Source organism: Puma concolor, chromosome A1 (genome assembly GCF_028749965.1).
Source record: "Puma concolor isolate L17-30 chromosome A1, mPumCon1.1.hap2, whole genome shotgun sequence".
In the NCBI taxonomy this organism is placed as follows: domain Eukaryota; kingdom Metazoa; phylum Chordata; class Mammalia; order Carnivora; family Felidae; genus Puma; species Puma concolor.
Genome location: NC_141667.1, coordinates 210602970 through 210624971, shown reverse-complemented (window position 1 = coordinate 210624971; position 22002 = coordinate 210602970). Strand labels below are relative to the sequence as shown.

Below are 22002 nucleotides of genomic sequence, written 5' to 3'. Positions count from 1 at the left end.
CCAGCTTTGATACAGTTATGGGATTAGACATTTTTGAATGATTTTTGACTCTGAAGGTTGTTTGCATGCTGTTACCAAATCTGGCTGTGTTTCAGCACCAGTATCTTCTGTTTCATAAAGGATTTGCTGTGAACCTAATAAATGTTTTCATCTAATTTTATAATTATCATACCTAGGAAGTGCCTTTATTAGAGCTTGGCACTTTCCTGCATATAAACTGCTGCCCCTGTAATTGACTTTAACCAAGTGAGTACTAATCCGCAGTATTTCCTTGGAGGTGGGCTTGGTGGCTGGGGAGGCTCTGTATTATACCTCTTTTTCTCTGATAAAATAAATAAAAGTTTATTTAAAGTCTCTGTATCAAATTAGATGCCATAATAAAACAAACTTAATTCAACATCCATATGCTGTAACAGGCTCCAATAGTATTATTAAATAGGGAACTAAAACTGTTCAGAAAGAAAAATGTCAAGAAATAAACACTAAGCCTAAAGACAGCAATGCATTGTGTGTAACTTGCATATCACCCTTCAGAGACACTCAGGATGATGTATCCGTGTGGCTCATTGATCTTGTTTTGTTTCTTAAACTAAATGAAAAAAATGTATTTTCTTTTTGAGACAAATTTTATCTCAAACAATTTGTATAAATTTGTTTCATGAGTTTCTGGATCCTCTTGTAACATGGAAGAATTGTTCATCTGAAGATGAGCGCTCTCACAATCGATCTGCATAATATCTTCTTAATAAACATTGAATAAATTTAGATGAATATGTATGTTTTATGATAAGAAAAGAAAAAAAAAACATTTAGCTCCTTGAAAAAAAGCTAACATTAAAATATAAGTAGAAATTGAGAATGAACGTTAAAATTTTGTTTGTATATTCTATTTCTTATATTTCTAAAAAATATATTCAAGAATGTTCTCAACTCCTTTATCAAAGCAGATGGCTACATCAGAGAGATGTCTTTCTCACATCTCTATTTAACAGAGTGGGACTAATTTCCCACAATTTTCCTTCAGCAAGATTCCCATTATCTTTAACCCATGGCAACAAGATTTTAGGTTTGATATTTAAACTACGGATACTGAGCTCTCCTCAAAATTGGTGCCTGCAATTGAAAGTACTATGCATTGAGTAGTAAAATGAGTGATTCAGATTTAATAAAACCAATGTCTTAAGCTCAAGTAGAGTATTGCTTAATGGCTGAGGCACATAAGTGAACTGGCAATTGCTTTACAATATATAATTGCAATACAATATATAATTTAGTGTAATGGGGGTAAATAATGTGATGCTATTACAGTATAAGAGACTTTTAATCCAAGGTACAGTGATCAGGGGCAAATTACTGAGGAGGTAAAGCCTTTGCTGAATTCTGTAGTAAGAGACCAGGTGAGTGGGAGCCAATTCAGACAGACAAAATATACAGAATCATCTAAAGACAAGAAAGATCAGCTTTGTGCAAGAAGGTAGTTAGTAAATAGTTTTACCTTTCATTGAGATAGAAATCAATACACTGTAGCATGAAAAATGTGAATTTCTTTAAAGTATTTTAGCTTGTAAACATTTAGAATGTGGAATCATCCAGCTTCAAATCTCATGATGCTACATCTGAACTAGAAAAAGGAATGGCAGAAAAGCTATACTTGGTACCAACATGCCTATTTAAATTAATAAAATGTACATGTGTTGTTAACTTTTCCATCACACGAATTTCTTCCCTATTCTTTATGGAATAGTTATCTCAATCTGTATGTATTTTGCGCGTGCTATTTCCTAGAAAACTATCCCCCCTTCTGAAGTTGTATATGCACATAAAATTTTCTTTTAGACTCAAGTCTAGTTCTAATTCATCCATTAATGAGTCTTCCTGTCTTACAGGTGAGAGCTTTGTTTCCTTTCTCTCTCTTCTGTTTCTCTCTTGCCAAGCGAAAGAGGACATCATTTGCTTTCATGCTACCACCACATGGGTATCATGCTAGGCACAGATGATACTGAGGAGAAAACTAAAAAACCTTCCTCTCCCAGATGGTCCCTTCTAGCCATGAGGTGTGCAGTGAGGAGTATATCCAAGTCGCTGGAGAGGTTTCCAAAATACTCATGCTTGAAGCCCGAGGCCTGGGAATGTCTGTGAAGAAATAGGTTGGAAATTTGAGTTAAAAAAATCTTGCAGTTATGTTAATTTATGCTTCTTTACTTAAGCCCGTCTGCATTTTGAGAGCCACTGGTTCTGAGCTGCAGAAACGTTTGGAGAGCTGTGCGTCAAGGGTCATAAACTTAGATGGTAAATAAGAAGGAGAAACGACAATTTGGAGTAAACACTCAAAGGTCATAATCTAACATTTATTTTTGGATCAAAGTGTAGTAGGCAGTCATTAAAAGTCTGCAAAGAAAGAGGCAACATGAATAACCATTTTAGGTATGTGGTATAAAACGTGGTAAGAAAAGGGAAAGCTGTAGTTTTGAGAACTTCTTATAAGACAGAGATAGACCTCACTTGGGGGAAATGCTATCAATTTGGGAACTATAAAGTGGCATAGTAGGTATATGAAAATAGCATGAACAGCATGAGATGAATTTGTTTTCCAAAAAGTTTTTAATTGGAATTTCAGTTCTTTCATTTATATGCTGTGTGACCATGGACAAATTACTTTGTCACTCTGAGCCTGCTTTCTAATATAGTAAACATATTAGATATAAATATACTTCATAATGTTTGGTCAGTATTAAAATCAGATCATGCATGTTCAAGAAATAAGAGGAGTTTTTTTAATGTTTATTTTGGAGAGAGAGAGAGAATACAAACAGGGGAGGGGCAGAGAGGGGGGGGACAGAGGATCCAAAGTGGGCTCTTTGCTGACAGCAGAGAGCCTGATGTGGGGCTTAAACTCAAGAACTGTGAGATCATGACCTGAGCTGAAGTTGGATGCTTAACTAACTGAGCCACCCAAACGCCCCAAGAAATGGGAGTTTTTATTATTACATTATTTTCAGTATCCTGTGAAAAACGGCAACAGGGCCATACTAAGAATATTGTACAATAGAAAAGTTATAAAGGGTATGCATTATTTTGCACAACTTAAAATCTCCCTGTGGAGGGGCATCTGGGTGGCTCAGTTGGTTAAGCATCCAATTCTTGATTTCCACTCAGGTCATGGTCTCACGGTTTGTGAGTTCAAGCCCCACATCAGGTCTGTGCTGACAGTGTGGAACCTGCTTGGGATTCTCTCTTTCCCTCTCTCTCTGCCCTCCTCTCTCTCTTTCTCTCTCTTTCTCTTTCTCTCTCTCTGTCTCTCTCTCAAAATTAAATAAATAAACTTAATTTTTTTTTAATTTAAAAATAGTATTTAAAAAAATCTCCATGTGGAGACTCCATACAGATAAACCGTCTAATCCTATTTTTAAAATATGTTGAAATATGTGGCACTGGAAGATATCAATGCTATCACCAAGGCCATACTTTAAACATTCAATATCTGTATAACTTATAGCAATTTGAAAAGGGGGCATTTTCCCTTTTCCATTGGGGAGAACATTGAGGTGCAGAGAGATGAAGCATTTTGCATATGGCCACACAACTACTAAGTTGGGAGTCTAGGATGTGAACCAAAAACCACCTGCCTTCACAGCCCGTCCCTTTCCACTATGATCCATGCCTGAAATAACTGGAGTTAAGTGTTAATTTCTCCTGTCTACTCTGTTCTCAAGTTTTAGCCCTTAAAGTCTTTCACATTCACTATTACAAAACACTTTCTAACCAATCTCCACACCTCTAGTTTTCTCTCCATTTGCTTCTTTCTATACCTATTTATTGAGTAACTACTACATGCCTGGCACTATTCTAGGTACTGGGAATGTATAAGTTGCTCTGTCTCTTTTTTCTTGGGACAGCCAGTCTAGTGGAGGAAACACAGCAAATACATAAACAAATGTAGAGTACATGGATGTATAGTATATAGTCTAGGGTGGTAAAAGTGGTAAATACAAATTGAGCAGGGTAGGAGGATTGAAAGTTGGATGAAAGTTACCATGGAGTGGTTATTTATAATAAAGTTAAGGGAATTAGAGCAGACACTTGAGGGAAATGAGGGAGTGAGACATGCATAAATCTGAGAGATGGTGTTGCTTGGAACAGGAATAGCAGGGCAGAGTATAAGTGTGCTCTCTGTGTTAAAAGAGTAGTGTGGGTGGAGCAGAATTTTTGAGAGAAAGAGAGACAGTGAAAGAGAGAAAGAACAGGTGACAAAGATCAGTAGATAGTATAAATAAGACCTAGACCCTTAAAGGTCAGAATAAGGATTTTGGTCTACTCTGAGTTGAGAAGCCACTGCAAAATATTAATCAGAAAAATGACACGATGCAGCCTCTATTTTAGAAAAAAAAATCACCCAATCTACTCTGGTTTTTATATGAAATACTGCTGGTTACCTTTCCAAGATACAGCATCACTCAGGCTTCTTTCTTGTAACCCAGCAGTGTCTCACCCTCACAGCCCACTGGATTCACCTTCTGCTTAGGAGGGACAACCATGTTGGTGGTGGCAGTGGTCGTAGTGGTCATCATAATACTTTTTGCTCCATGTTCCCTAGCCCTGTTGATCTCTTGATCTACAGAGTATTTGATCTTTCACAATGTAATTCTTCTAGAGAATCCTGTATTTATTTGTGAGGGAATATCCATTTTTCATCTCAACGGACATTGATTGTTCTTCTACACAACAGTTTTGGAAATCCTGTTCTGCAGAATTAAGATAAAACTCTTGGCATTCAAGCCCTTTTTATTCCTACCACATTTTGGTTTTCTCTTTGTGAGTGGACTTTTCTTTATCCATATCCCACAGTTAAGTTCTTTCAGTTCTTCAAATCTTGTTCAAATTCTACTCTCTCTAGGAAGCCTTGCTTGATTTTTCTTTGTGAAAATAATTGTTTTTTCTTGTGATCTTCCATGATGCCAATTCTTACTTTTTTTTTTAACTAAGTACCCTACATGGGCATTGAACTCATGACCCTGAGATCAGGAGTTGCATGCTCTACTGACTGAGCTGGCTATGTGCCTCTCATACCTTTTTTATGCCACTTAGCATTGACTATATTCTATCCTATACATGATTATCCATATCCTATTTCTAATGCAAAGATCCATGAAGAAGGCTGTCTGCCTAATCCACCTTTGTACCTAACGTAGTATCTTAAATTCAACAGGAAATTGATGAATATGTCAACAGTTGGTTAATTCTTAATATGATCATATCTATTCTGATTGTATGTATCATTTATTTCCATGATTCAGTTGTAACCTCTTTTAAATAAGAACCTACATTTTTCCCTTTAATATGCTCTCTATGTGCTCCATATGGACATCTGTTACTTTCCCTCAAGTCTTCAAAACTTTATCGATTGAACGGTCAATTAATCCTCCAGGATGGAGAAATTTGCCAGTGGGTCAAAAGATTTAAATCATCCCTAGAGCTCCATTCTGAAAGAGAGATTTTGTAGTTTCAAAATGTTTGTGGAACGCCGTGTGCACCGAGGAGAGAGAGTGAGATAGTGAAGGCAGGTTCAAAGCCATTCTCCAGTGGCTCTCTAAAAAGCTAAGATGCCACAATTGGGGTCAGAAACCTTAATCTTTGCTATCAGAGTTTTTATTGCTCTGGCGTGTGTTGATACACTCCAGAGGGAACTGTCATCTTATCTTGCTTATTCCACAGGTTGGGAAACAGGCTTGTAGAGAGTATGTTGAAGTAAGAGAAAGAGGTGAAATGAAATCTTCATTTGATTCAGTCTTAGAATATGATATGAAGGTCTAATATCTGGATTATTAATTTAAAGGGCTATAGGTAAGTTGCAGAAGAAATCAATTAAATATGATACATAAATTTATTTTTGGCTTTGATAGTCTTATGTTTACTTATTACATAAATTAATAGTATGCAGCTGTGAGTCTGATTACAAAGTAATGTTTTCATAAAACATTACATCAAACAATAAGAAAAAAACCCCTACAATTCCATAATGAAGCTTCTGCCAACCTACAAATAAACACAGGAAGAGGATATGGAAAATGTTAATTCATGGTTTAGATAGACTGCCCCCCAGTCACTTTATGTTCAAATATTATCTTACTATCCCAGTCGTACATTATTAAATATTATTATTTGCTCCTCTATTGCAGTACATCTCCACCTGACTCCTTAAGACTTGTCTGAGATTCCCCTGAAGGGACGCTAAATGATTTACTGTCAGGTTTCCCACATCCTAGAGAGAGTCAAAAATTAGGATAGGAGGCAGATGTAAATTTAGGAAAGAATAAGGGATTTGAGAGTTCAGTCTAGGTCACAGGTAGAAGAGCACAGATGAGATAAGAACATTTATTCAGAGCTGTATAGAGCAGTGAGGATGATACAAGGTATGGTCCAAGTGGTAAAATTATAATAATAGATCCTAGTAATGTTGATCTGCCAAAATATTATAAGTACTGTATTTTTTTCTCCTTTAGAAACATTTGAGTTTTTACAATTCCAATAAGAGAGAAATAAGAGTTGGTGAAAATTTGAGTAGCACAACTTAGTTCTTTTATCATCTAATATAGGTGTCAATGATTCTTTGAAGCAGAAAGGAAGGATAGAATGCATTTAATTTAATGGAAGTAAAATTAGCAAGGAAAAATTTTATTCATGTTATACTAGAAAAGAGATTGGCTGGGACTTAGAAAATAATAGGAGTATTAAAATATTTTCTAAGGGAATGAAGGCAACAATCTTTTTGAATACTTACCTTTGGGCTTATTTATCTGATCTAGAATGAGGCTTCATCTTGAACTTGTTCCTCCTAAACTGGTGGTCTTTTTCACTTAAATTGCTGTTCTCCTGTTATCTATAATTCATTAAACTCTTGCTTTGTAAATATTAACTAACCTTTTTAAAAAGCTCTAGAAAACAGAAATAATTCTTCCTTATAATAAAATTCATTGGCTGCTGTATTTTTTAAAATTTATTCATACTGCTGTCTTTCAGCTTTAAAAAATATTAAATAAATACATAAATAAAGTGCCAGCATATCTCAGGGTAAAGTGGGAAGAATAAAAGACAACAGAATGCCCTGCTTTTTCGTGTCTCTTGTATGAAATGCAAATTTGTCCCATTTATCCTTGTAATTTTAGAAAACTAAATGTTACTTTGGTATGCCCCACTGAAACTTGTTATAAAATAGCTTTCTTCTTAATATTATGGTTTAGAGATTTACATCTGGTTCTAGAAAGGCAGAATGATATTCATCCTGCACTTCTCTCTTTAAGATTTAGCGTACTCCTAATTTAAAAGGAGACAAATAAAGTAGAAAAAGGTAGTGGTCTTTATGAAAATTTTTCTAACTTTGCAATTATTCGATAGTGTGTATTCCTTTTTAAATAATTTCTGTAATTTTTAAATAAAAATATTAAAACAAGTTAAAATGATGCATTAATGGAAATTATTTTTTGTCAGTAATATAAACACACTCTTTACACTAAGTTAGAAGGTTTTTTTATCCGGTAAGATGGGCACCTTTTTGTCTGCAGCAGTAACGATTGTCTGGCCTTGAAATAAATTAATGGTAACTGCAGAGCATAACAGTCTGGAAGAGGGTATATTGCTGGTGTTGGACATGAGTCCTGGGCTCTGCTAGAGAAGCTTAGATTAGAAGCATTTCTCCAGAAGCACGAGAGTGCAGACTGGAAGGATTCAAGTGTTCATACCTCGTTCTGGTTTAATGTGAATGCTTTTTTATGAGTTGATGGAACTGTATACTAAGGATTGAAATTTCCTGAAACATAAAGGTGCTAGGCCAGTTATCAGATGTTGTGCCTATGGAAGGTCAAATGGATATAGAAGATAAATGTAAGCCAGCCAATAACAGGTACATACTTAATGATTAAGCTTCTCTGTATGCAAAGCCCTGTGCAGGGTACTGGGATAACCACAGATACAGAGACCATTTTCCCTGCCCTTAGAAAGCTTTAAAATTGTTGAGAGATAATACCTACACTCATAAAAGCATCAACACCCAAAACAGTGTGCCTAACAAAGATGTACTTAAAAGATTTTTGCATATAAGCAGTCTTGAACAATATAACATACAATAGCATCTTGTGAAGTAAAAGGGATGTCAAATGTGATTCCAAACACTTAGAATTTTCACTTTAAATTCCTTTTTGTGTGTATGGAATAAAACAGAAACTGCCCTCTAGTTTTTAACATTTCATCATTTTTTTTTTGTGCTGTACTTCATCATTATCAATTTGTTTTCCTTTCAATTTACTAATGCTTCTCTGATTTTCAAGTCCCTAAAGGAAACATGAGTAGATGATTATGCTGTTTGGAACACTTCAACAGTGACAGGGTAACTAATGGCTTGAAAGAGTTAATTAATCGTGTTCTCTGATGTGCCTTTTGATTTCTAAAGCGTTTTGGATATGATTATTTCCCACCATGTGATTTCATTTATTTAGGAAATAATTATTTAGGAAAAAAGATTTCCAAACCTATCATATCATGGAATCTTTTCAAAAACCTATCATGTCCTCTGTGAAAATTGCATGCAGAAATTCCTTCACTTGTATCCAGAAACAAGGACAGGCTTAGGATTTGAGTACTGGAATAGAATAGAATGACATAATTGGAGATGTAACTCTCTTACTCCTCTCTCTCACATCTTGTATGTCAAGGGACAGTGATATTCTGTCCCTTGCCATACAAGAGCTTTTAAATGATCTTATAATAGATCATTTTAATTTCTCTCTCTCTCTTTCTGTATCCACCATGATGACATTTGGTGTTTTATGTGGTTCAGTTTCAAACAACCTCAATATAGGGAAAAGGCTAAAAGAACAGCATGTTATTGGAGAAGCATGGGTGGTCTTAATGCTTTCATTTGCTGACTTTTAGGGACCACTAAATTCTATTGAAAAGCTTTTACGATGAGAGGTGCTTTGGGCAGTATGTTTTTTTTGAGGGGCATAGAAAATTTAAGTATAAAATTAAGTATAGATCAAGAGTTAGGCCAACAAGGGATCTATTCTCTGCTCTTTTTTCTTGCAGTCAAGTCTTTAATTCTGTGTTTGCCAAGTGCAAACCTAGAGAGACAACACTGGGCCAGAATATCAATTATCATTTGTAGTTAGTATGAATTTAAAAGGGAGTCAAGAAAATCAGACTCTTTAGAGTTTACAATGTAAGTTTAGACTAAAACAATTGTACTCACCATCATCCACTTTATTAAATGTGTTAGAACACAATTAACACAATTAACTTTCAAATTCTTCAACATTTTAAATGTTTATTCAGAAGGTAAAAATAGTATGAATCATAAAGATTTATTTTACTTTGAAGGCAGAATGTTTGGCTTTATTATTATTATTATTAGTAGTAGTAGTAGTAGTAGTAGTATTTTACTGTTTATTTAAACTCCAGTTAGTTAACAGTGTGATGTTAGTTTCACATGTACAATATAGTGATTCAACACTTCCATAAGACATTTGGTGCTCCCTCAGCAAGTGCACTCCCTAATCCCCGTCACCTATCCCCCCCACCTCCGGACCCTCCCCCCTGGTAACCATCAGTGCGTTCTCTATAGTTAAGAGTCAGCTTCTTGGTTTGCCTCTCTCTCTCTCTCTCTCTCTCTCTCTCTCTCTCTCTTTCTTTTTCCCCTTTGCTGGTTTGTTTTGTTTCTTGAATTCCACATATAGTGAGATCATATGGTATTTGATTGGCTTTAAATACCAGCTATTCCATGTTCTGTGATCTCAGGCAGTTGCCTAAATGTCAGTGATTCAACTCTGTGACTGAAAAAAAAAAAATGGAGTGAATCATCATCATCATCATCATCATCATCATCATCATCTATCTCACACTTTCCTCTAAAGATTTAATTAATGTGTGTGTGTGTGCACGTGTATGTGTGTGTGCATGCATATGTGTGTGTATATGTTTCAGGGAGGGTGAGAATGGGAAAAAGAGAATTTATGAGAATACATACACAGAATGAGTTATAAGTTTCATTGAAACTCTGTAAAAAAGCACTGATTATAATGCAAATTAAATATCACACAACTGGCTTTGTCAATCATCCTCCAAAGGAGGTTTTTCTGGTCATTTTAGTAATCTAATAATGTAATCTCTCATCCTATAGATTTATAAGAATTTTTATTCTTCTAGCAATATGTTGGAGGACCATTATATTAGATTTATATGGATATATACATAAACGTGTACTATTATTCTCTTTGCAAAAAGGAAATGTTTTTTTGGCATAAGCCCATATTTGATATCTATATCTATGAATATCTATATTTCAGTGTCTACGTACGTATTTTTTCTATTGCTGGATGGAAAACAAATTACTACATGTTTTGTAGTTTAAACCTATCGTATCATCACACAACATCTATAGATCAGGAGTCTGAGCAAGGCTCAAATGGCCCTCTGGTCTTGTTAGAATTCAAGGTGCTGATGGGGCTAGGGTTTCATGTGACACTCAAGATCATCTTCCAAGCTCATGTGCTGTTAGCAGAACTTAGTCCTTGCTGATGGATATCTTGTGATGGCTTTTTTCTTCAAAACTGTCAGGAGAGTCTGCATTCTGATCTCTTCAGAATGGGTCAGGCCCACCAAGGATAATTTTTTGATTGCCTTAAAGTCAATTAGTCAGACATTACTCATATCCACAAAGATATCCACTCATATCCTGTAACCTTTTCACTTTGATGTATCATAAGCGTGACACTGATAGCCCATTATCTTTGCTATATTCTATTGGTTAAAAGTAATTGAAAATTTCTATCTATACTCAGGAAAGGAGATTATACAAGGGCATGAATTATTGGAGGTTATCTTAGAATTCTGTCTACCACAGCTTTTCTACCATCTGGATTAGTGTATTTGAACTTCTTGTTGCTTCGCTGGTTATTGAGTTTGTCACTCTGTTCTGATCCAACTTTTTTTTTCTTTCTCAATTTCAATAGGTTTTTTGAATAAACTCATAATATTATATAAGTAAAAATACAGTTACAACATGCATGCACCACTGTTAAATGTTAAGCAAGGCTCAGCTGTGTCTGCTTTACGTGTGCTTACCATGGAGTAAAAGTTGTGCAATAACACATAAAAGTACAGCCCATTGAATTGTGTCACTCATATTGGATAATTTTAAGAATGATTGTAAATTTTTGGTGCTTTTTGTTTGACTTTTCTGGTAAATAATGAAATCAGTTGTTCGGTATTAGTGATTTAATTACTTAGAAGCAAGCATGTGTTACTATTTTCTCAAGCATCTAGACCAGTTTAATTGAAAAATATATTCAGTTTTCAATGAGTGCTGATAAAAAAAATACCATTGGAAACTACTTATCTCTATGAATCAGCTTTCTCAAAACTGCAATTCAAACAAGATATAGAAATGAGTGACATATCAGCAACAATAGTCCGTGAACCCTGTGTGGTCCTATGTGGCCATTATTCTCTAGTTGTATTATTCATTATAAGGATTAAAAATATAACCTTAAAAATAAACATATGGTCATAAGATTCTGCATTTATCTATTGCAGAGGCAGTGGTTGAGGTGAATCTTTTGAATGAGATTTCACTTGATTAAAGGGTCTATTGCTTAAAAAAAAAAGTTTGAAAGCCACAGAATAGTTTGATAGTATTAGAAAAACAGGATCTATAGTTAGTAAATACATCTAGGGAACTCAGAGGCCTCATCAAACAATAATCAAATTCAAATATTTCTTTGATGGGACTTATGAAGCTATTTTATAATCTAACCACATCCGCCCCATTTGATAAAAGGACTATTGACACCATCTATTCCAGCTAAGGGCTTGCTTTCCCAAGTAAGATCCCATTCATGTTCATGCTCTCCTACAGCAATGTAGGATAACCTATCTTGTGCGGCTGAGTAAGCCATAGATCTAAATAAGTAACTCTCCTACCACCAAGATCTGACTATATGCATTTTATCAGGCAAGATCAAGCTTTGAACCATCATTTATAGTTTCTAGTTAACTAAAGGATGCATAAGGTTCATGATACGATTTTCCAAACCCAGTAGATTCCTTCGTATATGCTTCCTTAGTGACAAAGACTCCTCTCCTGGAATGGAGCTGGGAAAGCATCTACAGCTAAACATCCTAAAGTGTTAGGTTTCTTAATGTGATAGTGCTTTCAGTCTTACTGAGGTTTAATTGAAGTACAGTAGATCACACACATTTAGAGAGTACAATTTGATCAGTCTTAACCTATGTGCACACCACAATCAGGAAAATGAACATCTCTAGCAGCCTCAAAAGTTTTCTTGTAACCTTTACAATCCCTCAACCCACTACCCTACAGAACTGCTGCTCTACTTTCTTTCATTATAAATGTTAATGATTAACATTTCTGTACATTTCTACAAGTGAATCATGTTGTATACGCTCTTTTTGTGCCTGGCTTCTTTCACTCAGCTACTTATTTTAAGATTCCTCCACGTTGTGGTGTACATCAATAGTTCATTCCTCCTTATTGCTGAGTGGTATTCCATGGAATGGATGTAAAATATATCTTAATACATATTTTTAGGATATATCTTAGAAATATTTTATGTAAACATCCATAAATCTACCTGATTATTTTGTAATGGCTCCATAGTATTAAATAGCACGAAGGTACCATTAAAATCGTATGGTGCTACAATAAGCTTATTAGTACACAAATCTTTTTTGCATGTGAATACTTCCATAGAATAAATCTCGATAAGTGGAAGGCCTATCTCAAATGATATATCCAATTGAATTTAGATAGATATTGTAATATGACTTCCAGGGGCCCCCCAGGTGGCTCAGTCGGTTAAGCCACCCACTCTTGATTTTGGTTCAGGTCATGATCTCACGGTTCTGAGTTCAAGGCCCGAATCGGGCTCCATGCTGACAGTGCAGGGCCTGGTTGGGATTTTCTCCTTCTCTTTGCCCCTCCCCCCCCCAAAAAAAATAAACAAGTAAACTTAAAAAAAAAGATATTGTAATATGACCTCCAAAAAACATCCAACAATATGCATTATAACCAATTTTGCATTGGTATTGTGTACTCTTGCCTCTAAAGGGATAACAGCCAGAGTCCTAATAGTCATGCAAATGCATTCATGACACTGTAGGGCACAGGATCAAACAAAATGCAATCCAAAGAATGAGGCAGGGGAGTGTTTTCATTCTTTTGAAAAGATTGAAATCGAAACTCTAATGCAATACAATGGAATTTTAGCACTATGATGATCAATATCAGTTAAGTTTATAAAAATGTACTAAGTACATTATGTTTATAAAATGTTTATAAAATATCAAAAGTTTATTAAAATGTACTAAAGTACTAAGAAGTTCTCAAGTATCCTCTGAATATTCAAAGGCATTTAATAATAGTTTAACTTGTTAAAACAAGTTAAACAATATTAAAATATTCAGTGTATTTAAAATATTTTAAAAATTCTTTTGGAAACCACATACAATTGGATTCATTTAAATTACTTGGGTTAGCCAAACTTCTTTACTTATTTGTCCATCTAGTGAAATAATTGTTTTTGACACATTCTTAATAGTTCTTCCTATGTGTTTTTTATTATGCCTTCTCTCTCTCTGTGTGTCTCTCTCTGCCCCTCTGTCTCTCTGCCTCTCCCTCTCTCTCACGTTAGGACCATGAGGAAGTACCCTGCTTTGTGGATAAGTTTTCTAAGACTTGTGTTCTGTTTAGAGTAGTCCAACAGGCTTGACAGTGTTCCACTCCCCCTTTGATAACAAAATGAGGAACTAATTAAAAGTACAGAATAAAAAAGGCATTCACTCCTTATATTGCTTTTTTTCTGTTGGTACAGGAAATATGTGGTTTTCCCAGTGCACTATTCTCAGTAGCATTTGGGTGGGTCAGCAATCAGTGGTCTTTGTTTTGTGGTTATTCACAGCAATACATTATATGGAGAGATAGACTCTGTTCTAATTCCTTACCCTTTCTCCAAGTTTTATAACTAAATAACCTTTTTAAATAAAATATTGCAACAGTCCTGCATTTTGAGGATGAAAGTGCTGTTTTCTAAAAGGTCAATTCAATCTGGGAAATGTTTTCGGTTTAGACAATACATTATACACTGTAGAAACCCATGGCAATTTTCAGCACCACTAACAACGGGAAGTAAATTTCAGTCATTCACAGTAAGATGGCAATGTGGTGACATTTGAAGCCTGGACGTGGGCTCTTACATTCATTGTAGGTGACTGACTGCTGTGTGGCAGAGGCCTTTTCCGACTGCAGATGAATTCTAGATATAAATGAAAAAGATGATCGGAACGATTTACAAAATGAGTGAGACCCCATCATCTGAGTGACAATATTCTTCTTTTACAGCAGGCATGGATTAAAATACATCAAATTAATAAATCCCTAGGAAACCAATAATCTCACATTTGCTGAACAATTGTATCTTCTGGTAGTTATTATCTTTGAATTACAGTGAGCCACTATCTTTGTTTCATTTTCCAGATATATGTCCTTGTCCATCAAAAACTATGACAGTTGTGCTACACAGTCAAGCAATAAATTTATGAAACATCTCTCTGAAGTGCATGCTTGTTTCATAATCCTGATTCCATATCTTTATTTACTTCAAAATATATGGAACTGTCAGCATGAGGGTCAGAAGATTACAGCACTTTCTTTGTTTCTTTGCTAGTGTTTTTATTTAACTTGAAAAATAAGCTGCAGCACCAAGGGAGCGATGAAATAAAGGATATATAGATTCACAATGGCATAAGAATGGTAAACATAGAACTACAGATAAACCGTAAGAAAGATCTTTGTATCAAATCATAAAAAAAAAAAATGTTTACTTCAGTAACTTACACAGGTAACCCATACAGGTAACTCACACACCATCTTTATTGAAACCTGTAGAATATATGAAATGATACCCAAGAGCTTTAACATAAACAGAAAAAGTTTCTCATCTTTCTGAAAATGTCTCATAGTGCCTGGCTTTTGACCTTAAAACATCGTGTACTGTGAGTATGATTCTCTTTTATAGTTAGTGATGGACTAATTTAACATTTAATCTACCTGCGCTTAAAAACAGCAAACCTCGTGGGGTAGCACATTGCTTTAAAAGGCGTGGAAAAGTTATAAATAAGTAAGTTGGCAATTGTAAATTCAAGAGAAACACCTTATGAAGCCAACAAAACAGGCATACAAATGGGCATCAACAGCACATTTTTACTATAGAGTGCTCTGATTTGGAACTGCTTACCATTTTAGAGTTCAAAATACCCTTCAGCTTAATGCCATCAATTAAGAAAGCATATCTTTTTTTTAATTTCCTTCATATATATGATATTGCATGAATTAAATATGTTGAAATCAATTTAATGACATGATAAATTCTAGGGATGATCAAAACATATCAAATCTACATTTCTATGATTAATTTCTATAAATATTTGATGGGGTGGGGGGACCAGGGTATATTTGTTGTTTTCTGTTACTTGATTTAAAATACTGCTGTCATTATCCATATTTTAGAAATATGCAACTATGGCTTCTGATTTTTCATTTCAAATATAAATCTGTATAATATTTTTACCAATCTTTTATTCGTCTATACAACTTTCAAAAAATACTGGCTTTCAAAATTTGTCAAGGATTTCCATAACAAGAGTAAGTACATTAAATATCCTTCAGACTCCTCTCATAATGTATCAGCATTTCCCTAGGACCAAAGAGAGTTATTCAATTTCTTGGAGCCTTGGTTTGTAAAGAATCTGGTTCACAACCTTATTATCTGGCTTCACCACTTACATTATGTTCCACATCTTTGGGGAAGTTCTGTTGGGCATTCAATACACTTAGAGGTGAGTATAATTTTCATTCACAAGCAAAGCACAAATATGAAATGCCTTGAGGCTCTTTGTTCTCCACAGTTAGAACTAAGTAGAGTGTTCAGAGAGTCTTATGGGACTTTCAGGTCAAAGCTTCACTGATAATATTTTCTGAGCAAAATGCAATTGGTTCAGGAGCACTTACCACTACTCCTAATTAATCATGACCTTTTGCTCCATTTTTACTAATAAGTTATATTATTCTCCATAGGTTAGTCCTACCATTTGAACATTTCTAGTATGCAATGGTCTGAATGTTTGTGTCCTCCCAAAATTTATATGTTAAAACCTAATGTCCAAGGGGTGCCGGAGTGGCTTGGTGGGTTAAAAGTCCGACTCTTGGTTTCAGCTCAGGTCATGATCTCACGGTTCATGAGATCAAGCCCAGCAGTCAGGCTCTGTGCTAACAATGTGAAGCCTGCTTGGGATTCTCTGTCTCCCTCCCTACACCCCTCCCTGCTCTCTCTCTCTCTCTCAAAATAAATAAATGAATTTAAAAAACAAAACAAAACAACAACTGATGCCCAAAGTGAGGATATCAGGAGGTGGAGCCTTTGGGAGGTGATTAGATCTTAAGGAAATGGGATTAGTATCCTTATTAAAAAGGCCCAAGGAAAGTCCCTTGCCCCTTCTACTGCGTGAGAACACAAGGAAAGTCTGTAACCTGGAAGGGACCCCTCACCAGGCAATGCTGGTGCTCTGAGCTTAGACTTTCAACTTCCAAAACTGTGGGACATAAATTTATGCTATTGATAAGCTACCCTGTTGTTATTTTGGTGTAGGAGCCTGAACAGACTAAGACAGTTAGATAACTAACTAGCATTTAAGGCTTAATGAAATGCAAAGAGAGCTAATGACTCTTATTTCCCCTCTTCTAGTCCCTCTGCTCTTTCTGTAGATTGAATTTATCATGCCACCCTTCAATTTAAAACTCTCCAGCCGATCTTCATCATACTTAAAATAAAACCCAAAGTGTTATTGGTGAAGAGTATCTCTCTCACCTCTCTCCCTGGTCTCTCATTCACTGTACTCCACCCTGGCTTTTCTGTGCTTAAACACATGGAGTGGTCTCACCTTTCAGGACATTTGTAATTGTTCTTTTTAGAGCAGCTACTCAAGTCACCCTCTCTCACATTACATTTTATCTTTTATTAGCATATATCTGTACTTAGCACTATGTCTTTAAAAATTTTTTTAGTGTTTATTTTTGAGAGAGAGAGAGAGAGAGACAGAGTGCAAGCAGGGGAGGGTCAGAGAGAGCAGGGAGACATAGAATCCAAAGCAGGCTCCAGGCTCTGAGCTGTCAGCACAGAGTACAACATGGGGCTCAAACTCACGAACTGAACCGTGAGATCATGATCTGAGCCCGAAGTCATACGCTCCACAGACTGATCCACCCAGGAGCCCCAGTACTGTGTCTTAATAGATTATTTAAAAGACATATGAACTTCTTGAAATCAGCAGTTTGGTCTGTTACACTCTAAGTTGCTTTTCTAATACTTAGAAGATGGTGAGTAAATATTTGTTTACTGAATGATTAATTCACGAAATTCATCTTGGGGCCATTTGGGAAAAGAACTATTTGTCTTCGAAAGCATTGCCCATGTTCCATTTTAGGAAACTAGTAGATTCAAGGGAAAGCCTATGGAATTGAGGAATGTACTATGTTGGCAAAGTTGCATGTACATCTCTATGGAAAAACTACTTTGTAGTAAGAGGAGCTAAAAGTGTTAAATTGTTGATTCCTTTCTCAAAATGTTATTACTGCTTGCAGTGATGAACTTGAGTTTTTAAAATAATAAACAAAGTAAAATATCTTGTTCAATGGAAAATAAGTGTTTTAAAAATAAGTTAAATTAAGCAAAGAGGAAAAATGCCTTTATGTCTTCCATCTGAGCTAAAGAATGTATTGATACTTGTAACTTTTAGAAACTGTTATTTTTAAATTTCTGATATTCTCAACAACATGATTAATTATACAATCTTAAGTTAAAGCTGTATAAACACCTATCTATTTAAAACTTGTTTGTTTTTAATAAGTAAAAATATTGCTACTGAAGGAGATATTTTCAAAGGAAAAATAAAATTATTACGTAAACATGTCAGCACAAAAAGGGTGTGCCTTCTCTCTTGGCACTCACGCAGTAAGGAGTTAGAGATTGCTCCCCAAAGTTAAAAGAGTTTTATTAAAGACAGTACAGGGCCACCTGCGTGGCTCAGTGAGCTAAGTGTGACTTCAGCTCAGGTCATGATCTCATGTTCCACAAGTTTGAGCCCCATGTCAGGCTCTGTGCTGACCACTCAGAGCTTGGAGCCTGCTTCAGATTCTGTGTCTCCCTCTCTCTATGCCCCTCCCCTGCTCATGCTCTGTCTCTCTCTCTCGCTCAAAAATAAATAAAAATATTTTTAAAAAAATTTTTCCCACAAGGTGGGAGAGCAGACAGCCCCAGAGGATTCTTTCCTTTTACATGATCAGGGTCTTGTGTCACAGACAGAGTGGTCTCTAATGGAGGCTGCTTCCAATCATTTGGGGGCACTTCTCCCACAGGTGGGGAGGGAGAGTTTTTGGCTCTACAAAGTTTATACCGGAACCATCATGGCCACCTTCCTCCATGGAGGGTGGGTAATAACCCCCATGCAAATCCATTACAATGAGTCTAGGGGTTACCCTGGGGCAAGAGGTGAAAGAGGAGACTGCGTACTCTGCCACTGTGCTCTTGGTCTGTCAGCCCTCATGTCTTGGAAGCCACAAGGATGTTGTGCTCTCAGGATTCTAAGGTGATACCCATTTATCACCATCCTTGCCTCCAGCTTATGTCTAATTTAGTGCCTACTCTACCCTTCCCCCTTCCAGGACATGGGACTCTAGTTTTTCAGGTCAAGGGATGAAGTTTCCTCAGAAAATTTCTTCCACTGCTCATATCTAGCATCTATCTAACAAACATATTATATACTAGATAAAATATGTTGTTGACTTTTTGTGCCTAAAATCCTCTTGTCCATCTTTCTAATAACTTCATTATGAATCTCTTTTGAAATGTAGCTGTCTTACTTATCATAGTCTATCTGCATGAAATTTTCGATGTAGCTCTAGAGCAAATCTTGTTATACTGAGACTTTTAAAAGATGGGTAATGTGATGAGAATGTCTAATCTGTATTTATAACACTGTATGTATAATACCATATATGCATTGCATTTAGGTGGTAGTCTATCACATATTAAACAGTGTTATGTAGGTAAATAATATGTATAATCCTTTCTACATAGAAAAATAATTGAACTGAAAACACATTAATCTCTGTACTGAAATGAAGCAAGTATTTCATTTTAACATAAATAAAATCATACTTAAAGTTCCAGCTAGATGAATTTAAAGTGCTGAGTATGTTCAATTCAAAAAATTATCTGTATTTGAGCTTAAAGCGTTTTCAGTAGATCCCATATTGGACAAAACTCTGTAATCTTTATACCAGTGCTTCTTGGTATTTTGTTCATTTGAAAGGATGTGACATATATTGATAGTACCAATCAAATTGTCACCGTTGACTAAATAACTAAATTCAATAGTGTCTTTGTTGTTAAAGAAGATTTCTGCTAACACTTTATTATTTAGTAGCCATACAAGAAGCATTAATCATAACCTATATTATTTCTCAGTGTCAGCTCAGAATCTGTTCCTGTTATTAAATAATCCAGACATTTTCCTTTACCCAGCGAAACCTTACTCTGATCTTACCCTAAGCCTCACGTCACTTTCTGAATTTACTGCTTTTTGCTTCAAGGACTCTGTGACAATGAACTAGTGAGGGGCTTCAATTGTCCATTATAGAAACTGACATCAACCTCTACTCACCAGCTATCAGTTGTATTTTATTAGACAAGTTGAGTACCAACTATTTGGTCTTTCATCTATCTTGACCCTAGTAATACCATGATCTATTAGCCACTGCCGCAGATCTGTGTGGATGTAGACACTGATTGTCATTGTGGCTTTAATGCCTATTATAGCAATCATGGATCCTTTGTCTCTGATAGTTAAGTGATAGGGATGCTAAGGTGTTTTTGTTTTTGCTTTCTACCCTCTACTATAGGTAACTCCAGGTTACCAAGGTCAGTTACCACTGTGCTTCTCAAAAATGCCAGCTCCTCCATTCCCTCCATTAGTGTACTCGATACTGGATTTCTCCAGGGATATATTCTGAATACTCACAAGAGAACATATTCATATGGTGCCTATTCAAATGGGATCTTTCATAAAAAATCAATTCTGATATGCTTTATTTTTTAACATAAGCTCTATGCCCAACATGGAGCTTGAACTCATGACCCCGAGATCAAGAGTTGCATGCTCTACCAACTGAGCCAGCCAGGCACCCTCAATTCTAATATTCTTATATTTTTTAGACTTCCTGTACACCTTATAATTTGCCAAAAATATCTGGATCTCTCTCCTAATTCACCATGTTTCATTGTCCCTCCGAGGTTTCAGAGAGCCATTCAAAAATACATTAAGACCAATTTAGGTCTCCATGCCAGACCTCTAGATTCTGAATCCTGTTTACATGCTCCCACATTCATAAAACTTCTGTCAGGCCTTAAATTCTTTGTCTCGTGGTGCAACGGCCTCGTGATCCAATCCCAAATATATTTACAGAGTTACTGATGATACATTTTGGTTAGGTCCTGAAATTCCTTCAACATGTGGGCTCTTTCTCTCAGAGCTCTGATTCTGCAAAGACCTTACCCTTGTCATGAGACCAGAAACACTAGGGGTAGAAATGTAGAATCTGAGCAGAACAAAAAATCTCCAGTGAGGTCATGCCTTTGGGAGAAGAGAGGTCACTCAAGGTGAAGTGTTCTTCCTGGCTTGAGAGGTTCAGATGATTTGAAGAGCACATGAGTTTTGGGCTCAGCCAGTCAAATAGTCCTATATGAAGGATCGAAATCTCCTGGATCTACTTTTTTCCCCCTCCATTAGAGCCCTGACTTAGATATTGGAGGTTTTTCAAGGCTATATATTAAGTTTCTTTTGAGGCTCTTTGTAGCTTTGTAAATAATGGGTTCAGTTTTAAGCAGTTTGGCCTGTGCCTGCAAGAAATGAGGCAATTTGGAGTGTCTCCTTCCAAATTGCCCTTTTTCACAGAATATCTTACCTTAGTAGTTGGCTTTCCTGACCATCATATTCTAACGCAGACATAAGCATAGAGCACAATTTATAAATGCCACTGTCTCCATGTCATTTAATCACCACGGTTACCTTTCATGATGCTTCCTCTGTCACCTGCAAGCCATCGTAATTAACCTCAGGCAAAAGCACAGTAATTATGATGTCACTACATGTCAAAGCTTATCACAACCTCACTGACCACCAGCAATTAAGTCCTCATTGCCACTGCATTGGTGGGCAATCCAGCTTCGATATTGTACTATGTCCACTCCTATCATGAGTGCCAAGTAGAGTCTGTCATTATCATAAATAGAGAAGCCTGAGAATGGCAGGCACAGGGTGAGAGCATCATGTGAGGCACTGTGAGTTTGTGCTTTTATAAAGTTTATTAGAACCCTTACATTTGGGAAACAAGTGCAGTTGAGGCAGAAAGAATATGAAGTGGTGCAAAAGGGGTGCCTGATTCAGTTATTATTTCAAAAATATCTTACGAATGTATTGAAAGAGACATGATAATAATATGAGGGATTTTTCATCTTACAATGTCAAGCGAGGAAAAGCAGATGTGAAATCTTACATATGCTTAATATATATTGAAAATACTAACTGCTATTTTTGTTTCTACCCAAATGACCTCATTGTACCTTCACTATCAAAACCATTTATTGGGGCGTCTGGGTGGCGCAGTCGGTTAAGCGTCCGACTTCAGCCAGGTCACGATATCGCGGTCCGTGAGTTCGAGCCCCGTGTCAGGCTCTGGGCTGATGGCTCGGAGCCTGGAGCCTGTTTCTGATTCTGTGTCTCCTTCTCTCTCTGCCCCTCCCCCGTTCATGCTGTGTCTCGCTCTGTCCCAAAAATAAATAAAAAACGTTGAAAAAAAAAATTAAAAAAAAAAAAACTATT

The 22002-nt window shown here is 36.1% G+C and overlaps 1 long non-coding RNA gene across 1 annotated transcript; it reads right to left on the bottom strand.

The window, feature by feature from the left end:
• Window positions 1-1140: 1140 nt before the first annotated feature.
• LOC147584732 (uncharacterized) lies at window positions 1141-21187 on the bottom strand. Its single transcript, XR_015255932.1, has 3 exons — window positions 21086-21187; window positions 14263-14321; window positions 1141-2133 (listed from the first exon to the last, which is right to left on the bottom strand). It is a non-coding gene; the product is annotated as an uncharacterized LOC147584732 (long non-coding RNA).
• Window positions 21188-22002: the final 815 nt, after the last annotated feature.